Source organism: Carassius auratus, chromosome 32, assembly GCF_003368295.1.
Source record: "Carassius auratus strain Wakin chromosome 32, ASM336829v1, whole genome shotgun sequence".
Classification (NCBI taxonomy): Eukaryota; Metazoa; Chordata; class Actinopteri; order Cypriniformes; family Cyprinidae; genus Carassius; species Carassius auratus.
The window spans coordinates 24,511,163-24,534,270 of NC_039274.1; the positions used below are offsets into that span (position 1 = coordinate 24,511,163).

General features: G+C 39.0%; 1 protein-coding gene across 4 annotated transcripts in view; it reads right to left on the bottom strand.

The window, feature by feature from the left end:
- The window catches only part of LOC113051902 (zinc finger protein 536-like), a 182,082-nt gene that overhangs the window by 102,921 nt on the left and 56,053 nt on the right, over window positions 1–23,108 (bottom strand). For all 4 annotated transcript variants that reach the window (XM_026216070.1, XM_026216071.1, XM_026216073.1 and 1 more), the window contains exon 3: window positions 14,022–14,124. The gene's annotated coding sequence lies outside the window, so the exon portion shown is untranslated. The remainder of the gene's footprint in view (window positions 1–14,021; window positions 14,125–23,108) is intronic.

Sequence of the window (23,108 nt, forward strand, 5' to 3'; positions counted from 1 at the left end):
CAGAAACAATGCATTAGCTTTCATGAATTATATATCCGCTTTCATTCTGAGCAGAATCAAGGATTTTCTGAGCCTATGCATATCCTAGAAAGGAATGAATAAATCACGACGGTGGGGTCATTCCTTTTTACATGCATTGAGAGCCATATCTGGATGATAATGTCCACATAAAACACTTACTGTGGTTCATTTGAAATGCAAGCGATGCAAAAATTTCCCCCCGATTCTTGTATGTCAATGGAAATGTCCAGAGGAGAGCTGCTGTTTCAGGAAATGTATTTGTTACAGAAGATGCCAGAGGCAAATATTGAAGGACTGGGTTATTTCTGATGACACCAGGATTCAGACTTTGGGCGAACAGGAATGATTTCTGAGCTTTAACAAAGTGAAGAAGTGAGTTTACTTTATAGTCACAGGTCTATGTCTACCACATAAAAGGACATGTGTATTGGTATACGTCTAAGAGGGTAGTAAAACATGTTAGCATGTTGTAAATCAAGCCAATCAACTCAAAAGCACCGCACGACAACTCCGTAACCACTAGTGTCTGTTCTCAGAAGACTTCCCTAAGCTATACCAATAATTCTTTCCCAGTGCCACAGATTGGAGCAGGGTGCCCTGTTGCTCAGTTGACTCAGCATTATAAGGCGAAGAGGCTAAGGGCCCAGGGGATGAGTTTCACACCTCTAGCTGTTTTATGCCAACATGCGCCATGCACAACCCTGCAAGTCTGCTCCAGACAGCCCTGGAGGAGCACTCACTAGGCGTGTGAGGATAGGACGTGCTCCTCACGCCTCATTACCCAAACGTCCTATCTAAGTCCCCCATTCACAAGCGGTTAGAGCGGAAAAGGCTACAGACGTGCCTCTATGGCCTCGTATACCAACTCCTTCATTTTAGCCTAGTGCGCTTCCTCTACACCAAGGGGTGCTTTACCATCCAAACTCCGTTGGCCAGGATCGGTGTTCATGTATGTTGTCTCAATGCTGCCATTACCCATCTGCTTTGAAACACCAACCCAAACCTTCTAAACCTTTGTGCTTGTCATAATCAAAAAGCCTTGGCCTCAGATGAGAGAGATGCCAAAATATTGAAGATACAAAAAAAACATTTACCTGATCCAATTCGCTATTTATTCTTCAGTGTACCTCCAATTGGACATGGTGATGCAACGTCCGCACCTTTCCTCGTAAATCCTCAGTCGCCCTCTTTGGCTGTACCTGGAACAGGCCTTTTGAATGTGCTATAAAAGCTATTCGCTCTAAAGGTGCTCTAGGTGTGCCTAATAAGTCCGCAGCCAAATGTCAAAAGAGTTATATATCTCTGAGGGCTTTAAATGACTATGGTGTAAAACGAGTTCAGGAGGGGTGAAAGAATATGATGAAAATGAATAATGTTCATTATTAGACAAACAGACCCCAATGGCGCTCCTAAAATTGGCAGGGAGCGAAGATTTCCCAATGTTAAAGCACATTTGTCCACCGAGTAATTATCGAACTGAACTTTTCATGGCATTGTTTCAAAATTATGAAGAATTATGCATTTTTTACATTTAATGTGTGAGTGGCAGAGGGCTGCCAACTGAAGCCTGTGCAAGTGTGTGCGGATCGCCAATCTAATATAAGCCTACACTCTAAGTAATTGACTTAATGCAGGTATAAATGCAGGTCTGCTTCGCTAGGTTACACAATTGAGTCCCAGCAGATTAGCTTTTAACTTTAGAGATGTGTTACTATAACTAGTTTATCACTCTTGCTATCCCCGCACAATATGCCGTCTCCGTAACGTTTGCTTTCTGAGCCCAATGTTTGCGATATTCCCACTCTCTGCGTTGCACTCTACGTCCGCCTGGCAACTTCAAATATTTATCAAATGAAGGATGGGAAGAGAGAGCCCTCTCCATCCTGCTACAGTCATTTACCAATTATTTTGAGCACCTGCTGACAGGTACGTGTCACAGTCAGCTACCCTTCCCCAATCCTTCTCCTCACATGATTTACCTTTCCCCCTGCTGAGGAGGAAGCCGCCAAGCTACAGGCAGGGAGACAGAGGAAGTGGGGCAGAAGAGGGCTGCTGTGGCATTCAGCTGAAGTTCTCACACTTTGATTCAGGGAACGGTTAGTTCGAACGAGGAAAAAAAATCTCTTTGTCAATGCATTAGAGGCAGAGAATGACAGAGGAAATATAGAGGCGAACTGACAGTTGGGTCGGAATAGAAACAAGCTCATTAAACCAGGATAGCGATATACCAACAAAACACCTATCAAGGTCTGTCACTGTATATTCTAGCATTTGAAAAAAAAACTATATGCACACCAAGAGTGGCACACACACTTATGACAGTGTGTATTTCAGTCTATATTTGTGTCAAGTTGGAAAGATGAGCATAGAGGACTTAAAATATATTTTTGTTGCAGGGCTAAGAAAAAATATGCTATCTTTAAACAAGCAGTAAATCAATTATGTTTATTGTGCTTTCATATGTATGTGCAGGACTGTGAATACTGGAAGAATATGTGTGTGTGTGTGGGGGGGGGGTGTATATGCATGAGTGTTGTGTGTATGTACCACAAAACACTGAAGGCACGAAGTAGTGATCCCATCAGAGCAAGAAATAAATGAACAACTCTCCAATGTGTGTGTGTGTGTCTGTGTCTCTGTGTGTGTGTGTGTGTGTGTGTGTGTGCCTCCTCGAGGGCCCACTTCACAACACTATCAACGTTCTCTATTCTCCAAATTGTCTGCTTTCTGTCTTTTGAAAAGCAGCAATACACTATGAAAAAAAAAAAAAAAAACAGCAAACATAAAAAAGGAGAAGAGTAAATGAAGATAAGAGACTGGCAAAGTAGGTATTTCCTTTTGAGTTTCAGTGGATGAATTACAAAGCTGATTTGACATACAGGTTTGGGATTATCAGGGGAGAGATGGAGTACAGCAGTGCTTCTCAAATGGTGGGTCATGACCAAAGAGGGTGGAAATAGTTGATAATATACTGAGAAATGAGAAAGAATACAGTGCACATATCTTTCACAGTTCACATATCTTTGATTGTTGCCAAAGGTCATGCATCAAATCAAACAGTATTTCAGTGAAAATGCATAAGGTCACTGGGTACACCTTAACAAATTTAACAAATTTATATACGATAAACAATTCTGGTAATGTGTTGGATCACCGATTCATATATATATACACTTGATATCCACCCTGATATCTAGTCCTAAATCAGTTGAGAACCACTGCCATAAACAGCTTTTATACCATAATATCTTAAAGGGGTCATATGATGCGATTTCAAGTTGTCCTTTCTCTTTGGAGTGTTACAAGCTGTTTGTGAATAGATCCGATCCATAAAGTTGCAAAGACTTAAGTCTCAAACCCAAACAGATGTTTTTATTATAAAAGTTAAGTCTCATCCACACCCTCCTAAAATGTCTTGCTTAAATACTCACTCAACATGTCTATGTCACTGTGGGAAGATTTGTTTAACACAGCCCAAATGTTCACAGAAGGAAAGAAGATGTAACTTTTATTCTCGCTGTACTACTGTTGCTGCTTTCGCCACCATGTCGTGGAGACTCTAGGTTTTATTGTGAAAGTGAAGCTGCTTTGCTTGACCGTCAAAAGAGGATACAACCAGAAATCAGTGTTTAAGATGTATTTACAACACTGTTCCAGAACAGTTCAACCTAAATATTTGTGTATGTGCAATGCATTTTACAGAGAACTGTTTCATGAACCTGTGAAAGTAGCCTACATTGCCGGCTGTTCTGACTTGCAGCCTGTAAGTATGTTTTCATATTTAATTAATTAGCCACTAATTATTCAAACACGAGTTTTGAGCAGTGTAGAGTAGAGCCTTTTGTTTATCATTTGTCTGATCACAAATGCAGACGTGGTTTTATGTTTACGCGGCGCAGTGCAATGCAGCACAACACACAAAAAGACAGTATAAGCCATTATAATCAGTATTTATGATCCCACAGGATGTAACAAATGCCTCGTTTGTAATGGCTTTTATTGCTTTTGTCTCGTTCACACTGGGACATGGCATCACAGTATGGTGAGGGGCACACCGTTTCTGTCACACGCATGAGGTATTCGGCCAATCACAATGCACTGGATAGCTGGCCAATCAGAGCACACCTCGCTTTTCAGCTATGAGTTTTTAAAAATTGACACATTTCAGAAATGCAAGGTAAAGAGGAACAACAATAATATATGGTATGTGGAAAATAATGTGTTTTTTGAATCTTAAACCAAATAACACATTTCATTACACCAAATAATGTTCTTTTTAGCAACATTATATGACCCATTTAAAATAAGGTGGTAGTTTGTTTTTGTTTGTTTTTTGTAATTCATGGTCCTTTTTTTCTGTTTCATACACATTAATAGTAGAGAAAAAGCTCTGTGAGTCAAATCTAAACTAAAATGTTCTATATGAGCCTAATTTTAGCGCACATGAATAACATTATCTATTTCTTAAAATAAAATTAAATAATAATTATGTCATTATTACCCATCACTGATGATTTACTTTCCTCTATGTAATACAAAAGATGGTATTTTGAAGAGTTAAAGTAAAAGTTTTGTTAACTAAAAAACTAAATGAATAAATCGTATTTTCTTTCATATTCCACAGAAGAAATACAATCAAATAGGTTCGGAATAACAAGAGAGAATGTAAATGATGACAGAATCTTTATTTTTGAGTATCCCTTATCCCTTTAAGATTAATGTATGTGATTAGCTTTAATTCTCAGTCTTTACACTTATACAATACTCTGACCCTAACAGTACAAAGAGAGAGAGAGCGAGAGAGAGAGAGAGATGCTGGCACTCTGTAAAGCTCACTAAGACATCTCTATTATCTCTCTAGTGTGTGACTTGCAGATAGGAGGGAGATGTGTCTGCCTGCTGTAATGCTTTCAGTTATTCCGGTCTGCCAGTAACACTACGTGGTTCTAATCCCACATCATACCAGTGACCCGAACCCACCACAGTACGATCCTATCGGGCAGCGCACGATACCACCCTAATTGAAAAAGGCCCTGCACCATGTCTAAACCTCTCCTTGCAACTCCAGCGCATGTTATGTCTGTATGCGGAATCGGATCTGTAAGAGGCTTACGCGCTCGTGTGCATGTCTGTCTAAGAGCGTTATGTTTAAGCATGCGTGTGGGTGCGTGCGCATATGTGTTGATACGTTTAAAACAGAGTAGATTGATATTTGAAACAGCCAGGCACAAGAAGGAATTAACCACCTTTACTTGGTTTTAATTACAACAAAGTCCACCTCTGTAGCAGAGAACTAAAAATACATGCAGGGTTTCCCTTTGGGACTGAAGTTAGCATGCCTTACGGCTGCTCGTACCTCGAACACACACACACACAAACAGCACAAACTACCTTAACACCAGAAATAAAACAGGCAATACATCCTTACTGTGTATTTTGGGATCTCAGTCTAATTCAATACGATAATGTTACAAAAAGAAAAAGAAAAAAACATAAAAAAAAAGAGAAAGAAATGGAAGAAAATCAAATTTGAAAAGAGAGAGCACAGGGGAATATTAGATGAATCCAGGTCTTAGGGGTGTTCCAGAGAGTAAAATAAGGTTGAACCTCAATAGGATCAACATTCAGGGCAAAACTGCAATAAAAGTAGAAATGTGACAGGGAAAATGATCTGTAATTAGGACAAACAGCACTAAAAGCAAGTTCAAAGATAATTGTTTTTGGAGGGGCGTGTGACTGACTGCCAGGATTCCCAGGGTGGCCAGTTTGCTTGCTTGAAGATTGAAAGAGAGAGAGAGCGATAAAAGAAAGCAAAGATGAAGGACTATGCAGAAAAAGGTTAAGAGGAAAGAAGAAACACTGCAGGACAGAAAGAGAAAAAGCAAGGACTTAAACTGAGTTAGGAGGTGAAGGAAAGTCACTGAAGGTAACATCAATCCATTAAAAAAAAAAAAAAGAATAATAATAATAAATAAAAAAATTAAAAAGAAAGTGTGAGAGAAAGTTAACAAAGACACCCTACCAAACAAGCACCAATCCATCATAAGACCAGGCATAAAAAACAACAAGCGTCCCAACACCCTTATCCCCACACACATCTCCACACAAAGACTGCTATTGTTGGCGGTTTTCACAACACTATGGCCTTTGATGGATTCTGCAAGCTAAAGAATAGCAATACAATAGATGGCAGGGGTCAGGGTATAAAAGACATTATGAATTACATTTTGTACATTTACATTGTAAAAAAGCCCAGGCCCCACGTTTGTATTAATCACCTGAGGAGGGTGTTGCGGGCTGTCCTTCATAACTTTACATGCACTTTCTCTGTTTGTCTGTGTGTGAGGAAGCTGAAAAGCAAGCAGGAAATCGCGACAATGTGAAATGGTATAAATGATATAGTTTAATTGAATTTGCAAAACTGCCCAGGCAGCCTTCTCCGTTAGATGAAGTCACACTTGGCGTGTGTGAAACATAAGCATAATTGTGCTTGAACTGACTCAGACGAGACCTAAAAATACACACACAATGGCAGTGAGATGAGCAGAGACAGATAGAGAGAAACAGGGGTGCTTGTCCTTTTGCAGTGCGTGCATTCTATTTTCCCACACATGCCAATAACACAGGAATAAACGGATGTGAGAATTAAACCTCATTGTCCACAGATATGTCCTGCTATATTTAGTTCACGTTTTTTTTGTAGGACGCTCTGGGGTCGCTTCACATCGACAAAATATTGTGTCGGCAACACCGTATGCGTCTCTATCTGTGTATGTTTGAAAAGAAAAAAGGCCATGAAAACAGTTCATCCATGCAATTTTTGCAATTACAAACACCGAAAAATAATTATTCCGCAGCACACTTGAGCGACACATCCTGATTCCACGAAGCACGGATCACGTGTTTAAGAAAAAGGTTAATCAGTTGTTAATCAGAGGATTAATAACTTTTCCTTTACAAAACCATTAATATTATGCCATAAATATTGAATGCTGATGGGTGTTTTTTTTTTTTTTTTTTATCGGGCGGGGAAGAGTAGACTGCGAGAATTAGGAATCCCCACACTAATATGCATTAATCATGCTTTGTTAAAAACAAATAAATTCCTTTATGTTTATACAGCCTCAGAGGCAACAATACACTTCACATTATTTAAAAAGTTATTAATAAAGTATTTATCAGCGGTGCTACTACAGGACAGAGAAGGCTACAAGCAGGCTAATGTACATAGCCCACAATCACAGACCCTCAGGATAAGGATTATTATGATCTAAATGGTGATATTATCACCTTAGGATGCAGTTGTTGAACCTGAAGTCTTGCACTTTTAGGTAAAACAGGAACCCAAAACTTTGGATTTGAGAAAGATGTTTGGTTCCTTTCTGAAAAACAACAACAGCAACAAAATCCCTGCCAATCTGCTAATCAAAGCAAAACAAATATTGCATTTCTTTCGCTCTGTTTGTTGGAATGAATATATCACATTCCCAAAATACTCATTCTCGGTTCAAATGTAATTAAATTGTGCCTTTAGTGAAAAGATGCAGTGGTTCTCCAATTAGTTCTGTTTTTGTCATTCAAAAAAAAAAAAAAAAAAAAAAAAGCTGGACTTGGGCACGCCCAAGGCACTGTCGCTTCCCGGATTATAGTGATGCCTGTGTGTTCTTAGGTTGAACATCAACGCAATAGTTTAGTTTTTGGTCTGAACACTATTGATGGAGAGCGCAGAGTACACAAACAGTGTGGGCGTTTTGATTGAAGTGAGTTAAAAATACAATTCTATTGATTTCAGCTGTGATAGTGTTTGAACAACAGGAAGCGTGAGGGGTGCATTATGATAGCTCAGACTCAGTGATTGACTGATTAAAGAACTATACATGGTGCTCTTAAAAAAAATAATGATGTGAGCATGTGTGGCTGGGGGTGTTTGATTTAAATTGCTCTGAAACTTTACCGTACCATAGTTTAATGTAAATTGCTAGATAGAAAGATGGCAAGACGCAGGCAGATGTTTCTCAGCAGATTATTTTACTTCTCCTTACACACTTTCTTTTTGCCTTATATATTTTAACCTTCAAGGCCTTTTTAATGTGAAATATATCCATAAATGAATGTCATATTGAGATTTAATCCTATGAACAAAAACTGAACAATAAACGTTAACTGTACTCAAAAAAATAAAATAAATAAAAAAATAAATAAAAAATTGGTAGGTTGCTTATGTAAATGTCAGAATGTAATAAAATTCCTGTTATTTATTATTATTATTATTATTATTATTATTATTATTATTATTATTATTATTATTATTATATGATTAACATGAATAAAATCACTAAATACATAATATGCTTGAATGATGCATGACATTATGAATATAGTAAGTTGTGATTTGGTCAGAGGAAAATATATAAAATATAACAAAAATAAAAAGATGACGATGGTAATTCACTGTTGATGATTAGTGCTAATAATTTACATAAGCAGTATTGTAACATTATTTTTAAGTTCCTCTGACTGAATCAAAACATTATCTTATTTTATCTTCATACTTCCATCTTTTCACTTAAAGACCATATAAACTGCAATAGGAAGCACATGCAAGACATTATCACTGAACTGACTTAAAAAAAAATGTTTATATTCAATCAAAGTTGGGTTGTACTTCGATCAAATAACTGAATGGATTTCTCAGAAAATGCAATCCATCTAGCTGTCAATGCATCCATCCATTCTCTCAGCAATCTAGTAGTGGCCCAGTGCAGTCAAAAAGAAATATAAATAATGCATGTCTACATGTCTTTAATGGATATCAACTGAGAATGACTTGAGTGAAACCACCACAAATCTATGAGCCTGAAGCCACCGATGAATAATTGTTGAATAAAGTGTTTGCTGTGCTTCACACTCTCTTCACATTAATACATGGAAAGCATGGCCATGACTCCATCCAATCCACCAGCTATTATTCCTCCGGACCAAACGCCCAGATGGACTGATCAGAAAAAAAAGAATAATAAAGAAAAAAAAAAAGATTTCCACAATGCCATAGCACTATGCACCATCATGCCACCCCACATGGCATTTACACCACCTTCACCCCATTGTCTCAAATGAACAGAAAATCCACAGAGAGAGAGACAGCGAAGGAAGAAAGAGCAGGAAAAGAGCGAGCCGGTGCCAAAAAAGAAGCCTAGAAAAAGTGAATAGACAGATCCATTTTTGTGTTTCGGTTAAACAATGATTTCATCACTGGACTAAAACACATAACTTTAAAAGCGAAATCAAATATTAAAAATGACAGGCGGTATAAGTATGGTGAGTGAGCCGGGGTCACGGAGGGAGGAGGCGCAGGCGGCTTGTCAGCCACTATCTGTCAGAGTGAATTAGAAACAATCAGGGGCGACTGAAAGGGAAGGTGATTGTTATTAAGCAGCGGGGCTGCGAGCAAGCTCCCCCAGATGTGGCCATGCATATAAAAGAACAGGAAGCCAGCAGTTTAATTCAGGAAGCGCTAGCGAAAACGGCCCGCACAACGGAGGAAGGGGGTGGGGGGTGAGAGCGGGAGAAAAAGACCTTTTGTTACTAATAAGCTGGAAGTTACTTTGATAACAGGCAAGGGTTAGGCATCGGAATAAAGGCAGCCCCCCTTCCTCAACGTCACGCGCACGAGCGCTCACTTGTTACATCCTCGATTTATATTTTCAGGAGGACAGGCCGCACCAGTCAGTCAATATCTGCGGGGAAATATAATGAGAGTGGAGAAATAAGAGGTGAAATGTAGATAAGTTGAACTTAACAAGGGTGAGGAGAAGAGACAGCCACAGCCATATATCAATTACCCAGCCGCGATCACACTCTGATGATGTGGGAGAGGGTTCGGGACGGACAACCCTTCCCCTGATGATCTCTCTCTCTCTCTCTCTCTCGCTCTCTCTCTCTCTCTCTCTTTTTTCCTGTCTCCCTCGCTCGCTCTCCACCACCAGCTCGGGGAAGCTCCTCAGATTGTCGTCAGGGGCAACAGGGGGAGAGAGGGCATGTGTACAATATGTTTTTCAAAGGGAGCGTAGACTCGATTGCAATGATAAGAATAGACACTGATCTGCTGTGCCACGACCTCAAAGGCACATCCACTCTTGACAGTCCAACCCTCCTGACACAAGGGGAAACACACACTCGCACAAGCCCTGACCCGAAGGGACCGAGGACTCACACACATGTGCACTGAGTGGCTTGAGCACATCAAACATGGCTACTTTCATGCAACTCTGACAACAGTGACACCAGGCTGTCAACTTCTCTGCTCAGAAATAAACAAAATGTAGGATTTTGAGATAAACTATTCACTCTGAGAGTTAGTGATCTTACAATGTGCTGTTAATATATGTATGCTTGCATCACCCTACGTGGCTGAGAGTCTCTAGAGAGAGAGCGGTTTTGTTTGTTCTCCCTAGCCTGTCAAGAGAGACTGCTAACTTCAGCAATGCAAATACTTCACCAGCTGAAAAATATATATATATATATTAAAATAAAAATGAAGAGAGAGTGTCATTTGAAAAGTCTCTCTTTCTTTAAATGACAGCAATGCTTTGATTTTCAGCTTTCTTTGTAGTGAGAGATATCCATGGAAATTATCCCTGCCTTCAGATTTTTTTTTTTTTTTTTTTTTTTTGTGAGTGTGTGTGTGTGATCCTGTAATAGCTATAACTGTTAAATAAAAGCCATGTTTTCCTCCGAGATAGAAAAGCAGCAGATTCAGAGACATGTCACCCCGTCTCTGTTTTTTAAGCATGATGTGAGAATCTGTGACTGGAGGGTTGTGGTGTTAAACATGCTATTGCTAAATATTACCTCAGGGAGTAACAAGTGTGTGTTTATATATATAACACCTGAGAGAAGGAGAGAAAGAGAGAGGGAGATGTACGAAGGAGTGTAGTGTGTTACAAAAACCCAGGCGCGACAGATACGGACTAACTGAAAAATGTTACAGAAGATGGAGAGAATGAAGAGAAAGAGATAATAGTTCATCTGAAAATACAATTCTGCAACTTCTACTCAACCACACACTGCGGAATGCAAAAGGGGAAATGTAGCAGAATTTCTGAACTGCTGTTTGCATAACAATTAAATTGGAAAGTGGAAAGTAGAAAGTGCAGACTTAACTGTCAGCCTAGAATAAAAAAAAAAAAAAAAAAAAAATGTATAATTCATGCTCCACAAATGGGTCCTTATGGCTAATGTGATCTACTTCAAGGCTTCTGAAGCTGTAGAAGCTGTAGAGAGCCACAGAAATTTGATTCGATTTGAGGATTTGACAAAGGATTTGAAAATCACACAAAAAGAATCCCATGAAGCTTTGGGAATGATCAATCAATCAATCAATCAATCTCACAATAGCATATTTTAATGTGCATATGTGCACACAAATTTAATATTTGATACCCAGCATAGGAAAAATCACTATAGCATCATTCGCAGTGCTTCATGGGAGTTGGCGGGTCTATAGGCAAAATTGTTGCAATTATGTAATTGGTGGAAACATTTTTTATTTGTTTTTTGCTAAATCGTGGGTTATGTTGTTTTTCACCAAGAATTACACTAATAATTATAATAAATAAGTTAAAATAAAGTTGATGTCTTCCAAAAAACCATAAATTGATTAGCAAACTCCTAGCTCACAACAGGTCTGTCTTCAAAGGTTATCATTTAAGTTATCATTAAAAACAATCCAAAAGCTGCATTCCATAAAATAGCTTTGTGTGAAGAACATACTGAAATGTACTGATTGTATTGAAATTCACTATTTACTGAAAATCTTGCTTGTCAGCTGTGGTCAATGTATGGAATCTATGGAACATGCTTATATAAATAACTTCTTTGTGCTCTACAGAAGAAAGAAAGACATACATTAAAAAGAAGAGAAAAAAGAGGGTGAGTCAATTTCTCATTTTGGGTTAAACTGTTCCTTTAAGGGAAAATAAGAAAGACTGAAAGATTGATAAAGTTACAATGAAGAGAGAAAGATGGTCCATGTAGTCCTGTCATCTCTTCTCCTCTCAGGACATGTCTTAGATTTCAGTGTGATTAGATAGTCAGGGATAGAGAGATGTTCTGAGGGAGTATTAGTAATTAATCACTACTGAAGCTGGGATTTCCACTTTCACGGTCTCATCTACAAACACACACACACACACACACACACACACACTCCTTTAACCATTCAACAAAACACAAAAGAGCAGGAAAAAACACCAGAAAACAAAATAAATAGAAATAAAAATAGCAAAACAATACAACAAAAAAGCATTAAGCAGAGGCTTAAGAGGCAAACGGTTCGCTTTGTGCTATGTGCTAATTATTACCATGCTCATAATGGGCTCCGGTCTCCTCCATAGACGATGTCTTAACACCTATCATTACAGAATGAAAGGGTGACCATAAAAAAAAAAAAAAAAACGGCCTACGCTTATAGCTCTCTAACAACCCTTCACTATCTTTTTTTTTCTGGTTTTATTTATTTATTTATTTTTAATTTTTGTACTATGAATAAATTTAGTCTGTCCCCGACACGAAAATGTCAAATACCTAAAATACACCTAGACTAAATAGCATATTAATTTTTAATGCTCGTTCATCCTATGCTGCTATTCTCATATCTAGTATGTCTGCCAACAGCTGTTGCAGGCTCTCTCATAGGGGATTTATAATCTATCTAAAAGTGTGCTGGAGCATTGTTCAGGAGGAGGAGAAGACTTTTTATTCATAGGCTGCTTTTTCATAGGCTGCTATTTCCCCTTAAAAACGTTTAAAATATAAATCATTACTTTAAAGACCAGACTTGTAATTTTTTTATATATATTTTTTTTTTTTTACCCAAATATGCAATATGCAATAAATTGCATAAATATTTTAATCCCACTTTTCACCCAAGTGATTATTTCTCAGGCTGGTTATATTATTTAGAGTCAGTTTATGTATTCACTTTTCCTAAAAACCAGGCTTTTCATCATAGTATATGAGGTAAGCTGTCCCAATAAAATCTGCCTTTAATTAAGCAAAGAAACACAGTAAAATGATTTATTATAATTAAAAATAAACACATTTTTTAATTTGTAAACAGAATAGATTTATAACATTTAAAACATTAATAAAAACTTACCCTGACCTGACAAATATGGGTATAATTTATACTGAAAAACAAATAAACCTTTCAGCTAAAATCTATTATCATTTTATAGCTGACTCTGGTCTGAATTTCCGTGGAAACTGTAATACGCTTTTTCGGGATTCTTTGATCAACAGGGAGTTCAAACACATTTATGTGAAATACGGTGTCTTCAATGTCACTTTTGATCAAATTTCATGTATCATGAATAAAAATAAAAACACCTTACTTGAAAATTATTGTAGATCCTATGTCATATAGTTACTGTAATTTTGTAATATTATAATTTAGCTAATTTTTATAAAAAAAAATCAAATTATTTAGATTTCATGAAACAACTGAGATACAAACCACTGCTAGACTTTTATCTGAACATTTTCTAGTAACTAGTTCTACCTTTTGAATATCTTTTACAAGTATTGAGATCTTCTCTGAAAATTCATGATGGCCACATGTGAAACATGCCACTGAAAAGACTTGAACCAGATAGAAGAGCAAATTGGAGAAGCAATTGCTCTAAATTGAGCTTTTATATGTCATTCATGTGTTCGGCTTAAAGACACATCGCAGGAGAAGATTACAACTGTTCAGCACAAAACATGCCACTTCAGATGGACTGTCTGTTAGGGATCAGACTCTGGGATCAGTTAATCTCATCCTGACACTAATGATTTGAGACCAGCGGGTTAGTGAGCATGCTTCACGTCTTATCTAAGGACCGCTCAAGCACACAGATCTGGGATCAGCGGGCTGAATGTACGTCCCGTGTCTGGTCCAGTAATGGTGTCACATTACAACTACCGAAAGAAGGGGGGTGAGGTGAACGTTTGCTTACCTGATCACTCTAACTGCATACTGGTCCGGGGCCCGTCAGGTTGAAGAGTCCGTGACTCACCCCGCCACTGAGTCTGTACGGCAACAAGCGATGAGCCTTTACTCTGTCAGCAAGAAAGAAAGAGAGAGAGAGAGAGAGGATGTCAGGCCAAATGTAACAAATTCACTGAATCACAGCAGTGGCACAGAGGTCAAGGAAAAGCAACCAGAAAAAGGTTAAAGATGAAATCAAAGCCGTGTCTCAGAGCGCCGCTGAAAATCTATCCCAGCGAGGCAAGGCCACCGCTGACGCGCTCGGCAGACAAGAAGCTAAATACTGCACGCCACTCGGGGATCTTTCATTTTCAGCCGATCAATAAGGACTTATATTTATCAGGATTCCAAGCAGCTGCCACATCTGACAACCTCCACTTCATTTTCGCACTCCACCCTCCCTCCTTCTCGCTCTATCCATCCATCGTCCAGCCCGTCTTCTGTGGTCTCTTGCTAAATCGGGACCTATCGACCACCAAAGTGAAACGGGTGGTCACAGCCCTCACATACTTCCGCGTCCCCCTACTAATATCGGGTTAAGAAGCGTGTGTTTTGTCATTAGCCTGTTGGCTCGGGCCCATCTCCCTGCTCTCTTTGTTCCGCGGCACGCCATTGAAGCCTGCCAAGAAAATGGCGCCGTAAACCACGTACACTTCCCTGTGCGAGCGCGAAAATGCAGATATATTCAGGGAGGAAAGGGGAAGAGAGGAAACTCTCCAATTTAAATCATTCACAGAAGCAGAAGATTTGCTGAGAGGGCGAAGAAGGCCGAGTTAAAATAGCTCAATCTCTAATCATCTGTACGACAATATTTGCTGTGAGGCATTCTAAATAGATTATCGCTGGTCCATCTGCCTCATCACTGATTTATAAGGCGTTAAGCTGCTTTCCAAAGGCAAGGACTTCCTTTGCAGCTACAGTGGAAGGATTCTTGTTCGAATCAGGGCCAATGGCAGCTGAACAAGCCCACCGCTCGCAGTAAAGGAGTTTCTGCTTCCAGCAAGAGTGAGAGAGGGAGAGGAAATAAAAATAGGACGGCACTATCCGGTTTGGAGAAACCACATGAAGCAGTTTGAATTAAAAAAATGTCCGATTTTTTTCTTTTTATTATTATTATTATTGTTTTTACAAAGAGACAGGGAGGAGGGGAGGAAGTGAAACACACACACACACACACACACACACAAACATACACAAAACAAGAGACATCATTAACATATGAATGCTGTATGCAAATGGTTAGAAGAGAGCAGATGTTGGCGCATTTAATTGACCTATATGTGAATTGCATCCAAACCTTCTGAGTGTAAGTGAGTGTAACATTGGATGCCCGGCACTGGCTTCCTTACACAACACAAACATGGAGGAAATGAGGGGAGGGTGTGTGCTTGAGAGAGAGAGAGAGAGGTGATGGAAAGAAGAGAGATAGAGATGTGTAAAAGGAGGCAGAGACAGATGAAGACAAAGAAACCCGTGTCGGTAAACGGCACAAGCACAGAGATGCTCAAACGCATCGGCTGTCAGCTCCTCTTGTCTCTTATGGATGACATCACTGGGCCACACAGAAAATCAATCACGCTGTGGCCTTTGGGGAACATGAGCGCGTCGCTGACAGGTTATGAGCTGCCACCTGTGTTGTCTTCGGTTTATCCTCCTTAACTCTTACTTTAACTCCCTTACTATGCTGTCGCTCTTTTTTATCTAGAGACAATAAAAGGGGGGGGGGGTGGAGGGGGGAGTTGTAGGGGTGGAGACATAGCACTTCTGTTGCTAAGTTTTGCATGGGTGAACTATAAAAACCACAAATGCTAATTTAATCTGGGTTTTGCCCTTTCTTTCCCCCCTTTCTCCCTCCTGCTCAGGAATGTCATTAAATTGTATTAAACAGCCTTTTGTCCACAGGGCAAGGACCACCCGATATATGATAATACATGAATGCCCTGGTGCTACAGCCACTGAGCTGAGACGCTCTGCAGGCTGAGCAGTACACACATGAAGCGCTAGTCTGAGTACAGGAGTTTGAGAGAGAGAGAGGCTGGCTAACAAGTGTGACACATACTAATAGAAACATACCTAATAAATGACAAGCTTTCAGGGTCTGGCAAGCTGACATTTTCTCTGTGAGCGGGACAATTTCATATCTGCAGAGCAGGGGAGCAAATTGCATCACGTGGAGATTGATGGAAGATTAGCATAAAAATTAACACTTAAATTTCACTTTATTGTCAAGCCTTCTTTTGCTCTTTCTGCAAAACCAAAAATCAATTCCTCTTAAAAATCTGATTAGCTTTCATGATGCTTATTATCCTAGTCATGTTCCCGCGTTGCTGTCCAAGACTCCTGGACTATTTGTTAAAATAGAATTAAGAGGCTGATCAATCCATAGGTGTCTCTTATTTGCGCACAGCTTTTTACACACTTTATTTTTATCAGGCCCCTTTATTAGCAGTCGCTCATTAAATATGCTGATTAATGTGCCATACAGTGGATCAAATTTTTTACATTCAGATGGTTTATTACATACACGTTGAGCCCGGCTGAGGCAGCCGAAAGAAACAGCATTGAGTGTAAAAATAAAAATGCTTCATTATAGTTCCTTTAGCTGTAAATATAGCTCACATCTTTTCTTTCTTACTTCCATTTTAAGATTTTTATTGAGAATATTATATTATTTTGTATATGCTAATAGCTCTAGAATTTAAAATATTTACATTTCAGAAATAATAATAATAATAATAATAATAATAATAATAATAATAATAATAATAATAATAATAATAATGAGGAATATAATTATTATTAATTTATATAATATTTTAAGAAATCATCAAACTATGTAGCTTATTTACTCATGTTCAATAATAATATTAATAATAATGAAGATTATCATTAATCATTTGTACTATATGTACTATATGTATTTAATATTTTAGGAAAAGCATAACAATTAATAGTTTATATGATCTTCTTAGATACTTGAACACTTCAACAGGATATGATGTAATTAATAACAATAATAATAATAATAATTATTATTATTATTATTATTATTATTATTATTATTATTATTATTATTATTATTATTATTATTATTATTACTATGGCATAATTTTAGGAAAGGCATAAAAATATGTAGTTTATGTGCTCTTCTTATTCAGGTAAATAGATACATAAACAATACAACAAGATATGTTTTAATTGTGAATAATAATTACTAGTAGTAGAAGTAATGATAAGTATTAACTAACTATTATTAACTATTAATTATTAAATAATGTTATGATAAATGATTATAATAACATTCATAATTACAGCATATCCTGTTTTGAATTTGTTAAAGCCCAGTGGAATAAGTGCACCACCATTTCTCCCCTCAATTCCGGCATGTGTAAAGTCCCGGTATTCATGTTGACTCTCTCAGTGAGAGCTGTGAAAGTCATCATGCTTTTTCAAAAGCCTTCATACTGCTGTAGTGAAATATCTGTCAATACAGTCCTATTAAAATCACTGCACAAGTATGTGATGAGCAGCGTGCGCTCTGGGTGGCTTTCCAGGTGGAGAGAGAGGGGGGCTTCATTTGGTTTAAACAAATTCGATTTCATCGCATCCAGATGTCTTTAAGCGCAGTCCGTTCACCATGTACACACTCCAAGATCCACACAAAAATGTATACAAACATTTATTCATAACGGCATGCCTCTTCTCAGACTGAAGAGTTGTCTTGGTTCCTTTGACTCTGTTTCAGGGGTAAACTAAGTGTAATGTGAAGCAAAAACAGTGTAACGTGATTAGTAGGAGTGTGCCGCTTCTGTGACCGGGTTCCTTGTTCTCCAGCCAGGCGTCTAAACTGGGAACGTGTGCTGGTCGTGTGGCTCGCAAAAGCTGGTTGGGCTCAGTCCTTGAGGAGTGTCAAGAATGCTCTGACATCCTTGATGTACCATTCCCTGAAATCTTGGACTTGGATTGCAACAGCTCCTGCTATACAGAACTTAATTTAAACCAGTAACCCCCACAAACTCAGTCTCTTTGACTCTTTTTCTGTGACACTCTTTCTAGCCCTGCCTCCTCCCTATACTCCATTCTTATGTTAACTTGGATAATAGAAATGGGCCACCCGGCAGTGAACTTTAAAACTTAAGTCCATGCTGAAGGCAAATAATCCATTCCTCGCCATCCCCTGATGAAACTTAACTCACTTCAAACTTTATGTGTGGGCCGTCTATAGCTCTACCAACACATCTGCTGACTCCTTAAAGCATATTACTTTTCACACGGTTTAAAAATAATAAACGTGCACTTAGCCGAGCTGTTTTCTTGTCCTAATGCCACACAATGGTGGGGAATATTTCAAAAGTCTTTAAGTTCAGAGTAAACACTCCGTTCCTTTGTTGATTGTACAGCTATTTCGCCTTTCTCTCTCTCTCTCTCTCTCTCTCTCTCTCTGAGCATGTTGTGTTTTTACTCTAAACAATACACCCTTCCTTCTCATCTGAGCAACACACCTCACTGCCATTTAATAGGTTAAATCCCGTAGTATGGAGAGTCATATTTTAAACCGGTGGTTTATTTTTATGAGCGGGTGTAATTAACACAGCATGTCCTATCTCTTAATCATCGATGCCAAGGTCTCTATTTAAACAACTTTATTGTGAAATGTTTGCATTCTCAGCATTCGCCCAGGCCACACACAGATTATTATTTCATACTTCTCAGCGACGCTCTGAAACGTTTACGCTTGCCGATGGTTATTGTTTTTGATTACGGCTCTGTGGATGAATCGCTCTTGGGGAGGACTGAGTAAAAAACATGTTTACACAGGGACAAGTGTGAACCTGAAGGCCTCACTCAGACCAAACGAATGCTCACCACCTGATTTATGAAGCAAATATTAAACTATTTATATGCAAGCAGTCCGAGTTGTTTAATTTCTCTTTTTGAGGCCTTCACTTTGTTATTTTTCTCTCATGCATCCCAACAGCCCTTATTTGAACTCATATTATATTGCTTATTATTATTATTATTATTATTATTATTATTATTATTATTATTATTATTATTACTATTATTATTATTAATTGAAGTGGGCATGATGATGCCCATTTGATTTTAAACTAAAATACTGTGGGGGGTGGGGGGGTGGGGGGGGTAAGAAAACCAGCATCTTCATTTAATAATAAGATTCCTGAGCTTGTTTTGACAGTTCAACTAATCTTAAAAAAAGACCAAATTTATTCATAAATGACATTCAGATGGGATGTTTAACAAAAGTAACAAAAAATGTAGCTGCACTCCTTCTATGATGGATTTTTTTAATACAGCAGAAGCCCAACAAGTAGGAAACATCAGCAATTTATTTTTTATTTATATATATATATATATATATATATATATATATATATATATATATATATATATATATATATATATATATATAACAAGTTAAAACCAATACCAGGTGTATACAAAAAGTCTAAAAATCTTTTCAAGTACCCCCACTGGAATCTGATTAAGTACCCCCTGGGGTAGAAATACCCCTGGTGGGCTCCACATTGTTACGAGAGAAATGAAATATGGCCTTGAAGGCACGACACTGAGCCAGATCAGATGGCACAGCAGATGTGTTTTAACAATGCCTTCTCCTCAATGATGTGCCCTGTGCCACCACAAACATTTGAAGACTTTCATTGTTACGCAGGTGCTTTCACAGAGCGCCCGAGACAACAGAACTCCTGAGGCACGCGCCACCCCGACCACACCATTCACTCCCAATAAACCTCCCGCTCAAGTCTCCAGGGTGATGAGGTGGGAAGGCTGAGATGGACGTGACAATCTGTGAGCTAACCACACTTCGACATATGGTAAAGGTCCACAGGCCTCTGTCCGTCAAACTGCCTGCTCTGTTTCCCCACTGACACATGAGAGCATTGCACATACCAGCGGCAAGACTAACACTGGCATACACTATTAACCTAGTATAATGATATTTAATTGTGTTACACTTAAGATTTTCCCCTTTCCAATGAGATCTGTGATTCAGCCAGTGGGAATTACCTCAAGAGAAGCCCTGAATAATCAAAAACCATGACCTCAAAGCATGATTTCGCTCCATCGATTTGCCCGTTCAGACCAGCTCCAGGCCGTGCAGTGGCATGCAGATGGGACTTCAGAGGTCCGTCATCTTTTATTAAGAAAAGGAAATGATCTCACTTTAAAGACATTCCTCATAGCCACCACAGCCACAGCACAGACTCTCTGACACTCTCATTCAGTCCACATGCTGTAATACTTTCCACTACACTATGATCAGTACCTGTCCGCCTATAGCTGTCAGGAGACATACAGTAAAAAGCAAGCTAACCAATTCAGGTTAACATGAGAGAGAGCGATTCCATCCCTGCTTTTATTGTCAGGCTCTTACGACAGCGCACGGCAAATCAGCTCAGGGACCTGACCTTGGGTTAAATGGGGCACTGTGCCATTTCTTCATGACCTCAGGCTTGTTAAGTGAAGAGATAGGGAGTCTGGGAGCACGGGGGGAGGTCTCAGAGATTGAGACGCAGACATGGAGCTCCTCCATAAACCCGCAGAGACAGATCACATTAAAACGTCTCTCAGCAACACATCTGCACATGAACTACAAATCACAAATGGCCAGCGATAGAGCTATTGGGGGAACTGTAAATGTTTCAGGACAATCAAACCTCACTGACCCATCGCTATGGTCTTTTGGAGACTTTGATTTCTCTGACTGCATATGAAAGTGCTGGCCAAGCATCTGCTGTCTGAGCTGTGATCTAATACTAACTGATAACGTCTACATAATATGGGGATTTTATCACAGATATCAGTGGATTGGTTTACATTACAAAGTATGAAAAATATTCATCATAACCACAATATTAGTCATACGATTTCAAATGACTAATCTCCAACACCATAGTATCATTCTTATTCTTGCCATATTTGCTACACTTGTGCACTTGAAGGGTTGGGCTAATGGAATTTTATAAAACTGTGAATGTTATAAAATTTTGAAATTTTACTTCCATTTCACATGACATGATCCTGATTTTAATTTGGTACCACAAAATATCATCATCAACATCATCATCATCATCATCATCATCAGTGTTGAAAACAGCTGTGCTGCTTTGTATTTTTATGCAAACTGATGCATTTATTCATGAATATAAAGTTCAAAAGAACAGCATTTATTTGAAATAGAAATATTTTTTAATTTCATTATAAAATATATTATACATGTCTTCACTGTCACCTATGATAAATCCTTGATGGATAGAAGTATTCATTTCATGAAAGTATAACTTAAAAAAAGGATTTTGTTTTCATCTCGTTGCCAGTTATACAGCTGAAGAGAGGAAAAGGAACAGGGGAACAGGAAATGTCACAAGCCGAATTCAGACTCATGCTGCCTGCATGCACACATTGGTTCAGTGCACATGTACCTATCGCTAGGCCAACTGGCATTGCTCTACTATTTTACCCCACATTCCCTCTATTATCTAAGTGATCAAGCCAGTGTACGTGACAGTCCCTCACCTCAGTCCAGGAGAAGCAGATCGAAGTGCTTACCTGCCTGCTGCCGACTAGGCACTTTATACACCAGGACAACAAACTGAAACCAAAACCACATTGACAAGAAAACTCAGTGGTGTTAAGTTCACACACTGATTTTTGTGTGTCTAACAACAAAGAGCAAAGTATCAGCTGGTTAAATGGAAAAAAGGCACATGTCCAGGTCTCACTAAGCGACAGACCAATGCATAAGCCAGTCTTTGAGTCACTTGCTTGTGTGCCCTGTCGATTGCACCTGGACCCAACATATTATTCAAACATTCTCAATATTTAATCACCAGCCCAGACCACTAGACCAGCACACATACAGTACACTCCCAAACAAACTGTCCAAAACAGAAGGGTTTCGTAACCACTCTCCCTCGCATAAACACACACAGGTGTACACTTGTGAGAAACACTCCCTCAAACTGCTCGCTTTCTCATTGTCTTCTGTTGAGCGACCTACAACTCACACACATACACGCACACACACACAAACGGTTTATGAGTAGGCCATCCAAGCATCATATAACATGCCACACACATGAAACCAATTAAACATTATCACACTTCCTGTGACAAAACATTCATTAAAACTGCACACACACACACACACACTCGCAAACACACAGACGAGTACGCACTTCACATGCCAACCCAACCCACGGCAGTTCTGTCTGACCTTGTGCTGCCATATTCATTACATCATTAAGTTACCTCTTCATTAACTTTTCATTATTTATGGGGGCTTTTGGGGAGGGGGACCTTTATCAAATACTATCTTTTGTTGAGCTCAAAATGTTGAGGCAGACCCCCTCGAGAAATCGTCTGCCATGCCTCACCACCAACAGGAGTATCAGCCTTGAACTCTGTCATTTCAGAGCGTAAATCCAGCTCCCCAGACCAGGGACAAACACAAACGCGCAACAGAGATGGAAAAGCGTTGCGCAGAAGTATTCCCTTTAAGATTACAGGCACAAACACAGGCCAAAATGAACTGCTTAACTTCTTTAATAAGCCGCGAAACTCGAATTAAAGATGAGTTTGGTATGTTTGTTTTCAAATTGCAACAGTTTCTGTATTTCGGCTCCATTGTGTCGGCGATGTTTTGGAAAAAGAAATCAATAGACAATGCCATTTGAGTCATGCAAACATCGCTGACTACAGATAAACATATTTGTGTTCCCTACCCTTACACGAGCACCATTTGGTTCCCAAGGCGTATCGCGCTAGCTGTCATTAGCGAACCATCGGCCCCACCACCGCCGCAGATTGCCTTTTTAAAAAAGTCTGGCTGGCGACCATTTCACATCGTTGGCCAATTATAAATGGCAAATCACAATCAAGCCGATTTTTCCCTTGCCCCCCAGAAACACTCTACTCTGGCCTGGCTCCATGGCTGCTCTTGAATAATAGGGTGATAGCCCTTTGTGTGACAGCCTGCACAGGCATCGGGTATTTTACACATTCATGTGAT